Source organism: Arachis hypogaea, chromosome 6, assembly GCF_003086295.3.
Source record: "Arachis hypogaea cultivar Tifrunner chromosome 6, arahy.Tifrunner.gnm2.J5K5, whole genome shotgun sequence".
NCBI lineage: Eukaryota > Viridiplantae > Streptophyta > Magnoliopsida > Fabales > Fabaceae > Arachis > Arachis hypogaea.
This window is the reverse complement of record NC_092041.1, coordinates 46293637-46308109: the sequence shown is the minus strand read 5'-3', so window position 1 is coordinate 46308109 and position 14473 is coordinate 46293637. Positions and strand designations below refer to the sequence as shown.

Sequence of the window (14473 nt, the reverse complement as noted above, 5' to 3'; positions counted from 1 at the left end):
ACATTGGAAGGTGCTAGCAATGGGTCTATGAAAAAGTACAAAACTACGGAAGAGGCATGGCAATTGATCAGCGACTTAGCTGAATCTACTAGGAATCACAGGCAGAAACAAAGTCGGTTAAGAGCTATTGCAGAGGTATCCTCTAGTAAAGAGACTGCTGCTATAACTCAAGGCTTATGTGAAATGACCAACTTACTGAAGCAGATACAACTAAGTCAACAACAAGCTCAGCAAGTTCAGCCTTCTCCACCACAGCACGGCCAACAGTTGGTTCCCCAAAGAGTATGCAGAATTTGTGCAGATTATAGTCATTATACTGATGAGTGTCTGTAACTCCAACTGGAAGACCACACTGTGGCATCCACTCACAACTTCTATGACCGCCCCAACCAAGGGTATAATCAAGGTGGCAGCTACAAACATGGATGGCAGGATAACCCTAACCAAGGCTAGAGAGATAATTCTAACCAGGGTTGGAGTGACAATCACAACAGAGGAGGAAGGGATAACAATGGAAACCAGAGGTGGAATAATAAAAACAACTTCAGGCAGTAGAATCAGAATCAGGCATACAGAGCACCTCATCTAAGGCAGCCTCAAGCATCTCAGCAGACCCCTCAGATCACTTACCCTTCTTCATCTCCTAATGATGAGTTGCTACAGTCTATTGATTGAAGACAGCAGGCCATGGAAAACAACCTTACTTCTACATTAAAAGTTCTGAACTATACCTTACAAGCCCTTGTCTCACAGATTGGATCATTGAATAACTCTAACAACCAGTCCTCAAGCTCTGGTGGACTCCCCTCTCAACCATTACCCAACCCCAAGGGTGGCGTCAATGCCATTACCTTGAGATCTGGAACCACACTGCAAGAGAGGAATCCAGAGGAATCAAGCCCGCCAGTATACGCCCCAGCTGCAGACACGATTGAGATAGAGGATGTTGAAGAAGAAGATGAAGCACAAGGCATGGCTGAAACAGAAGCAGCCCAACCAAGGAGTGCAGAACCCCAGCAAGCTGAAGCTATAAAGAACGTCACTCCTATTCCATTTCCACACCTTGCTAAGAAGCCCAAAAAGCAAATGGAACTAGATCCCAAAATGGTAGAGATTTTCAAAAAGGTTGAGGTAACTGTTCCCCTTTTTGATGTTATTCAGCAAGTACCTAAATATGCAAAGTTTCTAAAAGAATTGTGCATACATAAAGATAAAATTAATGAATTAGAAACTATTCCTTTAGGTAGTTCTATATCTGCTTTAATGGGAAATATACCTAAAAAATGTAGTGACCCAAGCCCATGCATGGTTAACTGTACCATTGGAGGTGTGATATTTTCTGACTGTATGTGTAATTTAGGAGCATGTGTGAGTATTATGCCCTTGTCTATATATAATGCTTTAAGGCTCCCTCCCTTAAAAAGGTCGGCAGCTCATTTTGTGTTAGCAGATAAAAGTATTATCACAGTGGTTGGAATTGTTGAAGATGTATGAGTGAGCATTAAGGGGCTCACGTTTCCCATTGATTTTTATATCCTGGAGATGCCCCAAAATGACTCACTATGATTAGGGGGAAGATTATTTACTTTTACCAGGACAAAATAAGAGAAGTCCTCAAACTTCCTCAACTGCAAGATGATCCAGAATCCTTTAATAGGAGAATGGCTAAAGATAAAAAGTTAGATCAAGTTCTAGAGGACATATGCCTCCCTAGAACCAAGTGGATAACCAACACAAAAGGTGTCCCAAACCAACTAAAGAGGGGAGATCTCAAACCAGTTGCTAAGGGCTGGATGGATTTCATTGGGCATTCTACACTTTCCACAAGTAACCGTTCTAAAGTTACTGTAAAAAGGGCAGTGATGATTCACTGTATTATGTTGGGAAGAGAGGTGGAGGTTCATTAGGTAATTCCTCGTGAAATGTACACAATTGCACAAAAGGAATCTACTGAGGCCAAATTGGCTTACCCAAGCTTGATCTATCTGTTATGTAAAGATGCAGGGGTACAGATGGGAGTGGATGAGTTCGTCCCAACTGAGCAATCAATCACTAAAAAGATAATGGATGGATCTCAAGCTCAAGACAACCACACCAAGAGGAGGGCGCATGAGCTTCTCCCAGAAATTCCCCAATTTGACTATTGGGCCCGCTTGGAAGCATTTGTCACCAAGCTGCAAGAAGCTATGGATCAACTCAAAGAAGAGCAGCAGAACCAGAACAACATGCTTTGCAAATTGCTCAAGGAACAAGAGCTGCAAGGGTGTGAGCTACAGGAGTTGAAGCGCCAGAGGTTATCCCTTGAAGCACTAGAGGTTATCCCTTGAAGCGCCAGGTGTCCCACAGATTGAAGGAACACCTATCTCCCAAAATCAAGGTTGTTGAGTCCTAACTCTATGATAACTTCTGTCATTAGAGACCTATATTAGAGTTGCATAAGCATTAGTATTAGGATTGCATGATTATTAGTATTATAATTGCATGAGCATTAGTATTATTTTTATCAATTTGGGTATAATTTAATTTTTTTATCATCATCAAACATGAATAAAATAGCATATTTTTTTAGAAGAGCAAGGGTGCAAATATTTCGTGTACAAAATAAGAAAAATTCAAATTATTTATATGTGGTGGCATTACTTTAGCTCTCTGAATGAATGCTTGAACAGTGCATACTTTTGATAGTAAAGTTTATGAATGTTAAAATTGTTGGCTCTTGAAAGAATAATGAACAAAGAGAAATATTATTGATAATCTAAAAAATCATAGAATTGATTCTTGAAGCAAGAAAAAGCAGTGAAAAAAAAGGGAGAAAGAAAAAGAAAAAGCAAGCAGAAAAAGCCAATAACCCTTTAAATTAAAAGGCAAGGGTGAAATGGATCCAAGACTTTGAGTATCAATGGATAGGAGGGTCCAAGGAAATAAAATCCTGGGCTAAGCGGCTAAATCAAGTTGTCCCTAACCATGTACTTGTGGCATGAAGGTCCAAGTGACAAGCTTGAGACTGAGTGGTTAAAGTCGTGATCCAAAGCATAAAGAGTGTGCTTAAGAACTCTGGACACCTCTAACTAGGGACTCTAGCAAAGCTGAGTCACAATCTGAAAAGGTTCACTCAGTTATGTGTCTGTGGCATTTATGTATCCGGTGGTAATATTGGAAAACAAGATGCTTAGGGTCACAGCCAAGACTCATAAGTAGCTGTGTTCAAGAATCAACATACTTAACTAGGAGGATCAATGACACTACTTGAATTCTGAGTTCTTATGGATGCCAATCATTCTGAACTTTAAGGGATAAATTGAGATGCCAAAACTATTCAGAAGAAAAAAAGTTCTAAGCCCCTCTCATCTAATTTGAATTTGAGCTTCATTAAAGACTCTGAGATGTTATTGTACCATATCTTTCTTCTTTTTATCATATTTTATTTGTCTAGTTGCTTGGGGACAAGCAATAGTTTAAGTTTGGTATTGTGGTGAGCGGATAAATTATACGCATTTTGGTAGTATTTTCACATAGTTTTTAGCATGTTTTACTCACTTTTTATTATATTTTTATTAGTTTTTATGCAAAAATCACATTTCTGGACTTTACTATGAGTTTGTGTGTTTTTCTGTGATTTCAGGTATTTTTTGGCTGAAATTGAGGGACCTGAGCAAAAATCTGATTCAGAGGCTGAGAAAGGACTGAAGATGCTGTTTGATTCTGACCTCCCTGCACTCAAAGTGGATTTTCTGGAGCTAAAAAAGCCCAATTGGCGTGCACTCAATTGAGTTGGAAAGTAGACATCTTCGGCTTTCTAGCAATATATAATAGTTCATACTTTTCCCGTAATTTGATGGCCCAAATTGGCATCAAAATGCCCACTAAAGACCCATTTTTTGGCGTAAAACACTAGAACTGGTACCAAAGCTGGAGTTATACGCCCAAACTGGAACCAAAACTGGCGTCTAGACTCCAAGAACGTCTTGTGCACGTGAAAGCTAGGAAGCTCAGCCCAAACACACAGCAATGGGCCTCGGAAGTGGATTTCTGCACTATCTGCACCTAGTTACTCATTCTCTGTAAACCTAGGTTACTAGTTCAGTATAAAAACTACTTTTAGAAATTTACTTTGTACCGGATGACATTTTTGACAAACCTTAGTGTGTCTCTGACAGCATGAGTCTCTAAACCCCATGGTTGGGGATGAGGAGCTCTGTTGTGCCTCGATGACTTAATGCAATTACTACTATTTCTATTCAATCACGCTTGTTTCTGTTCTAAGATATTCAATCGTACTTCACCATGGCGAATGTGATGATTCGTAACACTCATCATCATTCCCAAAATTATGAACGCGTGCCTGACAACCACTTCTGTTCTATCTGAGCACAACGTAGTCATGGGCGACAGCTTGAGTGTGTATCTCTTGGATTCTTGACTCATGAGTTTGTTTACCTCTCCTGACAACAGAGTATTCGAATCCATGAGACCAGAATCTTCGTGGTAGAGGCTAGAACTAATTGGTGGCATTCCTGAGTTCCGGAAAGTCTAAACCTTGTCTGTGGTATTTCGAGTAGGATCTAGGAAGGGATGACTGTGACGAGCTTCAAACTCGCGACTGTTGGGCGCAGTGACAGTGTGCAGAATGATCAATGGATCTTATTCCAACACAAGTGAGAACCGACAGATGATTAGCCATGCGGGAAACCGTAGCAGATATGTTTTCACTGAGAGGACGGACGGTAGCCATTGACAACGGTGATCCACCAACATAAAGCTTGCCATAGAAGGAGCCAGGCGTGTTTGAAGAAGAAGGCAGTAGGAAAGTAGAAACTCAGAGGGTAGAGCATCTCCGAAACCTCAACCTGCTCTCTGTTACTGCATAACAAGTATTATTTATTTCATGTTCTTTTACTTTTTACAAATAAAACTAAGAATTATTATTGATATCCTGACTAAGAATTACAAGATAACCATAGCTTGCTTCAAACAGACAATCTCTGTGGGATCGACCCTTACTCACGTAAGGTATTACTTGGACGACCCAGTGCACTTGCTGGTTAGTGGCACCGGAGTTGTGAGAAGTGTAAATCACAATTCTGTGCACCACTAATTCTCCTGTCTTCGACTCTAATCCCTTCTTAGGAAAGGATTAGGACGCAAGCGATAGGATTAGTTTGAGAGTACTTGACTTTCCCTTACTGTATAAGGGATAACTAAGTAGGATAACAACCCTTTTATTATTACACTTAAGAGAGTTCAACAGGGATAGAACTTCTATTTAATCTTCTTCCGGTCAAGGATTTTATTTAAATTACATAATTTCTCAATCATTTATTTCTCTGTTTCTCAAACTAAAAAATCTCTTGAAAAATCTCTGATTAATAAAATAGCACTCTTTCTGCAACTCGTTGGGAGACGACCTGGGATTCATACTCCCAGTATTTCAATTCTAACTTTTGTGACAACCCCTTCTAAATTGGTACGCGGAATCAATATTGGTTAAGAGCTATACTTGCAACGTTGTTTCTCTATAAACTCTTGATCGGTGATTTTTTCGTACGTCAATTTTTGGCGCCATTGCCGGGGAATTGCAAACGTGTTCCTTATTATTGGTTATTGTAAATATTTGCTTTTTGATTGTTTGCTAGTTTAGAAATTAGTTGCTTATTTTTACTTGTTTTTGTTTTTATTTTCTTTAGCTACTATGAACTCTCACCCCTTTGGCTTTGAGTTTGGTTCAAACTATGTTGCAAGAAATAGAAGCTACAATGGGAATATGCATCTAGGTAGGAACAATCAAAGATGGAAGGAGGCACAAGGATTTAATCAACCCTCTTGGCAACAACCTCCACCAACATACTATGATCAAGAGCCCTTTCCAAGAGGCATACCAAGATAATGGCTACGGTGAACACCCTTTTGATTATCAATAACCACCACCATATGCTTATGGACCCCCTCTTCAACATAGCCCTTAACCCTACTCACAAGCCCCTTTTCACCATTCACCTTCATATGACCCTAACCCTTATCCACCATACCAACCACCATATGAACCATACATAGAACCACCACCTCAATATACACCATCTCCATATCCTTATCAAGAAGAACCACCTCCGTGTTATGAGCCCTTTCTTCCAACAAATGAACCCTCCTATCCACCCCAAACCTCCATGGAGAATACACTTACCTCTCTCATTGGTCTCACCTCTAAACTCTAAAATCTTATATCCCGCATGGACCAGCCCTCTACCTCCAATATTCAACCCTCAAGCTTCACTGCACCGCCACGTTACGTGCAAGAATACCCAAATCCATCAATGCAAGAGCAACATGATCCCAATGATGCTATTGACATAGAATCAGAGAGAAGGGATCGTCTTAAGGATGCAATGGATCGGTTACACACGGCCTTATTTCCAGAGAAGCAAGAGAAGGCCTAAAATGTGGTGGTAGGAGAGACCCTTGAAGATGAAGGAGTAGTTGAAGGGAGTTGTCATAGAAAGGAGATCATCAAGGAGGAGTACGATTTTATGCTAAAACAACTGGAGGAAACCGTAATTATTGAAGAGGAAGAAGTGGTTGAAGACTTAGGAGATGCTGAACCTCCATGGGAAAGTCAAGTTATAGAGCCTCCTTCAAAGATGTTTGAAATTGATGTCTAGGAGGGTGTACAACCTCCAAAGCATAGCCTGGTTGAAGACTTTAAAGAGGTTGATCAAGAGATTGATGCCAGGGCATCTAGGCCAGTTTCACTGACCTTTTCTATACTGTTTTAGGGTAGTTTCATGCATTTTCTTAGTGAAAAAGGCAAGTTTTGGATGAAAATACACTTACACCTTGATTCAAGCAACTATTGTGAATTTCACATGATTTCATGAGGATTTTTGCTAGAATTGAATGATAAATTGATGATGCATAATCTCATGACTTTGGCTAGAACTTTGATGCACTTTATTTGCTTGATTTCAGGACAAAGGATGCAAGGAAGAACCACGTTAGTACTCACATTAATCTTGTTAACGTGACCACTAGCGTGGAATGGTAAAGTGATCACCATTAACGCCTGCGAAGCCATCATAAGCCCACGTTAATTGCCACGTTAACTAGGTTAACGTGGTAGTTAACGTGGAGACAAAAGAAAGCTCCAACGTTAGTGGTAAACGTGAACACCACTAACGTTCCAAGATTTGGCAATAAGCCACGTTAAGAGTCACGTTAACTTAGTTAACGTGAACTCTAACGTGGAAGAGAGGAACAATGCCAACGTTAGTGACACTCACCTTTTTCACTAACGTTGGATCAAACTAGCATTGCCCACGTTAGTGGTCACGTTAAGACCACTAACGTGAAAGTTAACGTGGAGCTAAGATTGATGAGCCAACGTTAGCGACACTCACCTTTGTCACTAACGTTGGAGATGGCATTCACTACCACGTTAGTGGCCACGTTAACTTAGTTAACGTGAGCTCTAACGTGGAGAGTAGGGGCACTTGAAGCATTAGTGACAAAGGTAAGTGTCACTAACGCTGTCGAAGGTGAGGCATAACCACGTTAAGAGCCACGTTAGTTACACTAACGTGAACTCTAACATAGGGACAAAGGGCACAAGGCAACGTTATTGGGAAAGGTGAGTCCAATAACGGTTGCGAAGGTTTATAAGACAACGTTATTGGGAAAGGTGAGTCCCAATAATGCTTGCGAAGGTTTACAAGGCTACGTTAGTGGTCACGTTGGTGCCACTAACGTTGGAGTTAACGTGGGTTATATGGGGTTGGAACGTTAGTGAAAAATGTGATTGCCACTAACGTTCTCGAACCCACAATGTCACTTAACGTTAACTTCACTAACGCCCATGCCTAATTCATACTTCTCTGCAAGCTGAGCCCACTAAAAATTGTAACTGCTTCAACTCAAGATCTAAGGCCCACATCCAAGACTTGAAGAACTCACTAGAAGATCAAGAGAAGTAGTATATATTGGAGTAGTTTTGAACTATAGAGAAGTTGGGCAATTGGGAGAACTACCCTCTGTATATTTACTTTTCTGCTCTTTTAGCTAAGCATGTATTCTTTTCTGCCATTTTTTATTACTGTAGCTATGAACAACTAAACCCCTTTCATTGGTTTAGGGAGCTCTGTTGTAATTTGATGGATCAATTATAGTTTTCATTCTCTTCTTCTTTCTTCTCTTTTGATTTACTAGAAAGCTTTTGATCTTAATTCAATTGGTTAGTTGTCTTGGAAAAGAAACTCTCCATAATTGGATCTCCTCTGAGCCTTGGAAAAGGGATGAGGAAATCATGCTAGAAATGCTTTCTCATGTTGGACCAAATTGGGATCTGGGCGGATATAGTAACATGTAATCCTCCCAACACTTTGATTTGGAAATACATGTGGTATAATCAGTGACCACACTTCATCTCTTCCCATGAGCAATTAAATCAAGGAATTGGGTAATTGTTCAAGCTTAGAAAGATTGGGTTGCCAAGGAATTGGAACCCAATCACTTAAGATTGCCAAGGAGAACAATAGATGCTTTGATTGAGGAAGAGATGAAAATGAATTTGATCCGGAGAATACAACATCTCCTGAGCCCAATAAATCCCCCATTTCTGATCTTACCCATTCTCTTTACTTTCTGCCATTTATTTTCATACTCATTTTCCCAAATCCCCATCTAAGATTCTGCACTTTATTTTCTGCTATTTACTTTCCCGCCATTTAATTTTCTACAATTCTCAAACTACATTCTGTTTAGCTCAACTAGCATACTCTTCCAACTAAAGTTGCTTGACTAATCAATCCCTGTGAGATTCGACCTCACTCTATTGTGAGTTTTTACTTGATGATAATTCGGTATACTTGCCGAAGGGAAATGCATTGAGAGACAAGTTTTCATGCATCAAGTTTATGGCGCCGTTGCCAGGCATTGATTTTGTATCAACAATGACTAAGTTGGAAGTTCACTAGATTGAGCATTTTTTTGCTTTGTTGTTTACTCTATTCAGTCATTTATCCTCATTTTGATTAGCTTCTTCCTCATCCCCTTTACCCTCTCTGTTTTTTCTTTCTTTCTTTGTTATTATCTACAATTCAGCTCACTAACCCACTAACTGTTTGATAATTTGCATCACTCACACTAACAATCACTCTAACAAGAATAATCTCTTCATTTCATCTCTTGCTGTGTGATTTGTTAGTTGTATGACAGGGAGAAGAGGGAAAGGAGTTGTTAGTGCTGAGGAAGAGGAAGAGTACTTTGAAACCAACATGGAAGAGAACTTGGAAAACAATCATGAAGGAGAAGCTCACAACCATGCTAGAGAAGGCCCTGCAAATCATGCTGGGTAAGAAAGGAGAGTTCTAGGCTCCTACATCAATCCAAATCCAGAAAACTGTGGAAGTAGCATCCAGAAGCCCACCATACATGCCAACAACTTTGAACTAAAACCCCAGCTCATCACCCTTTTTCAGAACAACTGCTTATTTGGAGGAAGTGCTCAACAAGACCCCAATCAACATCTAACCACCTTCCTGAGAATTTATGACACTGTGAAGTCTAATGGAGTCCACCCGGATGTTTATAGGCTACTTTTATTCCCTTTTCCACTCAGGGACAAGGCATCCAAGTGGCTTGAATCCTTCCCAAAGGAGAGCTTAACAAATTGGAAAGATGTGGTGAACAAATTTTTGTCAAGATTCTACTCTCCTCAAAGAACTAATAGGCTGAGAGCTGAGGTGTAAACTTTCAGGCAACAAGATGGTGAGACTTTCTATGAGGCATGAGAGAGGTTCAAGGACTTAACAAGAAGATGCCCACTAGATATGTTCAATGAATGGGTTCAACTTCACATTTTCTATGAAGGTCTTTCCTATGAGTCAAAGAAGGCTGTAGATCATTCATCAGGGGGCTCTCTAAACAAGAAGAAAACTATTAAAGAAGCCATAGATGTCATTCAAACAGTAGCTGAGAATGACTACTTCTATGCCTCTGAAAGAAGTAACACTCGAGGAGTAATGGAGCTGAACCACATGGATGCATTGCTAGCTCAAAATAAAATGATCACCAAGCAGCTAGCAGATCTCACCAAGAAGGTTGAGGAAAACCAAGTTGCAGCAGTCATCACTTCATCACCAGCTCAAGAAGGAGTGAATATAGGAGAAGAAGGTGACTGGGAACAAGCCAACTATGTTGGAAACTCACCTAGACAAATCCATGACCCATACTCCAAAACTTACAACTCTGGATGGAGAAATCACCCCAACTTTGGTTGGGGAAATTAACAAGACTAAGGTCAAGACCAAAGACGCCACAACCTCAATTCCAACAACAATGCAACTCACCAACATACCTCACAGAGATCCTATCAACACCCACCTAACCACCCTTCTCACCCACCTAACCCCAATCCACCATCACTAACGGATGATAGACTTTCAAAAATTGAGACTCTACTTGAAGATTTATGTAGAGAAGTCCAAGACAACAAGGTGTTTAAGGAAGAAGTACGAGCCAATATAAAAAACCAAGGAGAAAACATCAAGAGACTGGAGCCCCAAGTAGGGTATCTATCTCAACAAATTCCTAAACCCACTAATGGATTTCCCAGTGACACGGAGAAGAACCCAAGAGGAGAAACAAAGAAAGTAAGGTGGGAAGTGATGAGCGGATAATTTATACGCTTTTTGGCATTGTTTTTAGGTAGTTTTTAGTAAGTTCAAGCTACTTTTAGGGATGTTTTCATTAGTTTTTATGTTAAATTCACATTTCTGGACTTTACTATGATTTTGTGTGTTTTTCTATAATTTCAGGTAATTTCTGGCTGAAATTGAGGGACTTGAGCAAAACTCTGAAAAAGGCTGACAAAAGGACTGCTGATGCTGTTGGAATCTGACCTCCCTGCACTCGAAATGGATTTTCTGGAGCTACAGAACTTCAAATGGCACGCTCTCAACGGCGTTGGAAAGTAGACATCCAGAGCTTTTCGGCAATATATAATAGTCCATACTTTATTCGGAAATGGACGACGTAACTTGGCGTTGAACGCCAAGTACATGCTGCTGTCTGGAGTTAAATGCCAGAAACACGTCATGATCCGGAGTTGAACGCCCAAAACACGTCATAACTCGGCGTTCAACTCCAATAAACGCCTCAGCTCGTGGATAGATCAAGCTCAGCCCAAACATACACCAAGTAGGCCCCGGAAGTGGATTTATGCATCAATTACTTACTCATGTAAACCCTAGTAGCTAGTTTATTATAAATAGGACTTTTTACTAGTGTATTAGAGATCTCTGGACGCCTAGTCCTTAGACCAGGGGGGCTGGCCATTCGGCCATGCCTGAACCTTTCACTTATGTACTTTCAATGGTGGAGTTTCTGCACACCATAGATTAAGGGTGTGGAGCTCTGCTGTACCTCAAGTTTCAATACAATTACTATTACTTTCTATTCAATTCTCTTTTATTCTTATACCAAGATATACGTTGCACAACACTTTGATGAATGTGATGATCCGTGACACTCATCATCATTCTCACCTATGAACGCGTGTGACTGACAACCACTTCCGTTCTACCTTAGGCCGGGTGCATATCTCTTAGATTCCCCAACAGAATCTTCGCGGTATAAGCTAGATAGATGGCGGCATTCATGGGGATCCGGAAAGTCTAACCTTGTCTGTGGTATTCCGAGTAGGATCCCGGGAATCCGGAAAGTCTAACCTTGTCTGTGGTATTCCGAGTAGGATTCCGGTATTGAATGACTGTGACGAGCTTCAAACTCCTGAAGGCTGGGCGTGATGACAAACGCAAAAGAATCAAGGGATTCTACTCCAACCTGATTGAGAACTGACAGATGATTAGCCGTGCTGTGACAGAGCATTTGGACCATTTTCACTGAGAGGATGGGATGTAGCTATCAACAAGGGTGATGCCTCCAGACGATTAGCCGTGCAGTGACAGCGCATAGGACCATTTTCCCGAGAGGATTAAAAGTAGCCATTGATGATGGTGATGCCCTACATATAGCTTGCCATGGAAAGGAGTAAGAAGGATTGGATGAAAGCAATAAGAAAGTAGAGATTCAAAAGGATTCTTGCATCTCCACACGCCTATCTGAAATTCCCACTATTGATTTACATAAGTATTTCTATCCCTTTTTATTTTCTATTTATTATTAATTTTCGAAACCCATAACCATTTAATCTGCCTAACTGAGATTTACAAGGTGACCATAGCTTGCTTCATACCAACAATCTCTGTGGGATCGACCCTTACTCACGTAAGGTATTACTTGGATGACCCAGTACACTTGCTGGTTAAGTTGAACGGAGTTGTGTCCACACATAGCCAAGAGCCATAATAATGATTCCATACAATAACAAAGAGTACTACATTGATGTGATCACAATTTCATCCACCTAGTTTTTGGCGCCGTTGCCGGGAATTGTTCGAGTTTGGACAACTGACGGTTCATCTTGTTGCTCATATTAGGTAATTTTCTTTTCAAAAAAAACTTTTTCAAAATTTTTCTTTTCTTTTTCGTTTTTCCAAAAAATATTTTCGAAAAAAAATCAATAAAAATCCAAAAAAATCATAAAATCATAAAAATAAAAAATATTTTGTGTTTCTTGTTTGAGTCTTGAGTCAATTTTTAAGTTTGGTGTCAATTGCATGCTTTTAAAATTTTTTCTTGCATTTTTCGAAAATTCCATGCATTCATAGTGTTCTTCATGATATTTAAGATGTTCTTGACAAGTCTTCTTGTTTGATCTTGATGTTTTCTTGTTTTGTGTTGTTTGTTGTTTTTCATGTGCATTTTTCGTTTGTTAGAGTCCATGCATTAAAGATTTCTACGTTTGGTGTCTTGCATGTTTTCTTTGCATCAAAAATTTTTCAAAAACATGTTCTTGATGTTCATCATAATCTTCAAAGTGTTCTTGGTGTTCATCTTGACATTCATAGTGTTCTTGCATGCATCTTATGTTTTGATTCATAATTTTTATGTTGTGAGTCATTTTTATGTTTTTCTCTCTCATCATCAAAAATTCAAAAATAAAAAATATATCTTTTCCTTTTTTCTCTCCAAATTTTCGAAATTTGGGTTGACTTGGTCAAAATTTTTTAAAATTAGTTGTTTCTTACAAGTCAAGTCAAATTTTCAATTTTAAAAATCTTATCTTTTCAAATCTTTTTCAAAATTATATCCTTTTCATTTTTTTCTATTTTTCGAAAATTTCAAAAATCTTTTTCAACATATTTTCAAAATATTTTTCTTATCTTTATATCATATTTTTGAAAATTCACTAATAATTAATGTGATTGATTCAAAAATTTGAAGTTTGTTACTTTCTTGTTAAGAAAGGTTCAATCTTTAAGTTCTAGAATCTTATCTTGTAGTTTCTTGTTAGTGAAGTAAGTAATTTCAAATTTTTGAATTAAATCTTTTTATCTTTTATCTTATCTTTTTCAAAAATTTTATCTTTTTCAAAATTTGATTTCAAAATATCTTATCTAACTTCTTATCTTCTAACTATTTGACTTTTGTTTGTTAAATATCTTTTTCAACTAACTATTTGACTTTTTGTTTGTTTCTTATCTTTTTCAAAACCACCTAACTACTTTTCTCTCTCTAATTTTCGAATATATCTCATCTCATTTTCAAAAATTCTTTTGTTTTAAATTTTAATTTTAATCTTATCTTATCTTTAATTTTCGAAAATATTAAACTCTTTTTCAAAATTATTTTCGAAATTATCCCTCTCTCTTCTTATTCTCTTTAATTATTTATTTACTAACACTTCTCTTCACCTCCCCTATACTTACTCTTTATACAGACTATTCATTCTTCTTCACTCCTCTCCCCTTTCTTTTTCTACTAACATAAAAGAATCTCTATACTGTGACATAGAGGATTCCTCTTCTTTTCTTGTTTTCTTCTCTTTCATATGAGCAGGAACAAGGAAAAAGGCACTCTTGTTGAAATTGATCCAGAACCTGAAAGGACTCTGAAGAGAAAATTAAGAGAAGCTAAGTTACAACAATCTAAAGGTAACCTTTCAGAAACATTAGAACAAGAGAAGGAGATGGCAGCCGAAAATAATAATAATGCAAGGAGAATGTTTGGTGACTTCACAAAGCCAACATCCAAATTTGATGGAAGAAGCATCTCCATTCCTGCCATTGGAGCCAATAATTTTGAGCTTAAGCCTCAACTAGTTGCTTTAATGCAATAGAACTGCAAGTTTTATGGACTTCCGTCTGAAGATCCTTACCAGTTTTTAACTGAGTTCTTGCAGATTTGTGAGACTGTTAAGACGAATGGAGTTGATCCTGAAGTCTACTGACTCATGCTTTTCCCTTTTGCTGTAAGAGACAGAGCTAGAATATGGTTGGATTCACAACCTAAGGATAGCCTGGACTCCTGGGATAAGCTGGTCACAGCCTTCTTGGATAAATTCTTTCCTCCTCAAAAGCTGAGC

At 38.8% G+C, this 14473-nt stretch overlaps 1 non-coding gene across 1 annotated transcript; it reads right to left on the bottom strand.

Moving 5' to 3' along the window:
• Window positions 1–9713: 9713 nt before the first annotated feature.
• Window positions 9714–9820, bottom strand: LOC112699629 (small nucleolar RNA R71). Its single transcript, XR_003152572.1, has one exon. It is a non-coding gene; the product is annotated as a small nucleolar RNA R71 (small nucleolar RNA).
• Between the last annotated feature and the right edge of the window lie 4653 nt (window positions 9821–14473).